Genomic DNA, 1,896 nt, shown 5'->3' on the forward strand with positions numbered 1-1,896 from the left:
AAGATGTATAGTGTTATATGTCTAATGTGAAGACCAAGATAATAGCATGGATGGTGTGGATGCTGTCGTGTATTGTTGTGTATGTGTCGATCCACAGTTTTTGCGGGCACTTGCTCGTATATTAGGGGGGAATTGTTTGAGCACTGCAGTGTAGTTTTGAGCACCTCTGTGTTGGTTGTGTGCACTAGCTGGCAGTCTAGGGGGTTAGCTGTAAGGGAAAAAAGAAAGAAGAAAAAGAAATAGAGAAAAAGAAGAGTTCAGTTCAAATTTCAATACATGTCATAGCTCACTTGTCCTAGAGGATCAGTGCCTTTCTATTGTATGTAGATGCATGTCTTCTGCACTTGACCTGGTGTTGTTGGGTCGCAGACTGGCAGAGCTTATGATGTCGGCATTGTCAACACTGATGCTTTAGGCCTTTTGAGGGACAAGGAGCTGAGACAGGCTTAGCATGCTGAACTCTTTATTTTTCTTCTTCTCTTTCTTTCTCCTTCTTTCTCTGTTTTCCTCCACCTTCCTCTTAGCCTCCTAGGTATTCTTTGTATTGTCTGCACCTTTGCTGTTATGAGATGTAACTTTACTGCTATTTCATTTAATTCTTCTTCAATGTCTTCTAAGAATGCCACTGTAAGTCACCTCATCATGATGCAGTTAAAAAAAAAATTCCATAATTGGAATCGAGTTATGAGGCTTTCCTATTGGTTCAAATCTCTGCATTATGGATCAAAAAGTTTGTACGTAAATTAAGACGGCAGGTCCGAGTTTGTGGAAATCTAAAAGAGAAAAATTTTGTTGGTGATAGCATGCTAGGCAGATACATTGAAGATTTGCTAAAAAGACAATCATGTGATGTCAAAGAATCCAGTTTTTTTCTTCATTGAAAGGTATATTGCTGGTAAAAAAAAGAATCAGGTTCAGTATTTCTTTGAGAAGACAGTTCTAATTGATGCTGGAGATCAGTGTCTGTTAAACATCTTGTGTTGAATATCAAAATGATTACTCAGTTGTTGAACTGCAGAAAATATTAAACTAGACTACGCTTGTTATCAAGGATTAGAATTTTCTATTTTGCTTACCCAAGTTATAAAAGATTGTGATACAAGTTATACTGCGATTAGCTTGGTACTGAAGATATAGCAAGGAGTAGTAGTGTGACGGGAGCTTCCATGAGCATTTTCCACTTACTAACATGTTGAGATTTTTTTCCTGTCTTTCTTTCAAGTGAAATGGATAATGCAGGACCACAGTTGATACAATAAGATTTATTGACTTTGGATTAATCTTAGTCTAACTTTAGTGGTTCTCTTGTGAAATTCATAGCTTATCCCCACAACAGTAAATCTTGTAGTGACTGAACTTATTATTGTGAGGGACATAGAAGTAACAGGTCTTAATTCAGTAGTGGATTAGAAGATAAAAGATTTGGGATACTGAGAGACAGAGTAAGTGGATTTACTATGTACTATGAAGAGACTGGGAGGCATATTGCCATGCTCTTTTCATCATATATTTTGCTGCTCCTGCTACAGGTTGCTTTCATGGAGGACTGTAAAAGTTGACTGACAACTGTGAAAGGTTGATTTCAGATCACCTTATGAATCTTGCTGTTTACTCCTTTACTGTAAAAGGATGTGTGCATGTGTGCGTGTCAGTTTGCACTACGTTTCAAAATGCTTTAGGGAGATGCTCCTCAGGTTTTGGCTGAGAAGAGTGGTACATCAGAGGCAGAGAGAAATCACATTCTATGCACCTTCAAACATCCAGGTTATCTGAGTTGGGAAACAGCACCAGTGCTTTGAGTGTTTAAAATTGTCCTCCATGTATACTACTCAGCCACTATGAAAAGGGCCTCAAAGCTACCAGTAGTACTTCTACCAGTAATGGTTCCCCCCAAAA

The sequence above is a fragment of the Penaeus japonicus genome, unplaced genomic scaffold (genome assembly GCF_977035675.1).
Source record: "Penaeus japonicus unplaced genomic scaffold, GWHDUDI00000001_assembly GWHDUDI00000039, whole genome shotgun sequence".
NCBI lineage: Eukaryota > Metazoa > Arthropoda > Malacostraca > Decapoda > Penaeidae > Penaeus > Penaeus japonicus.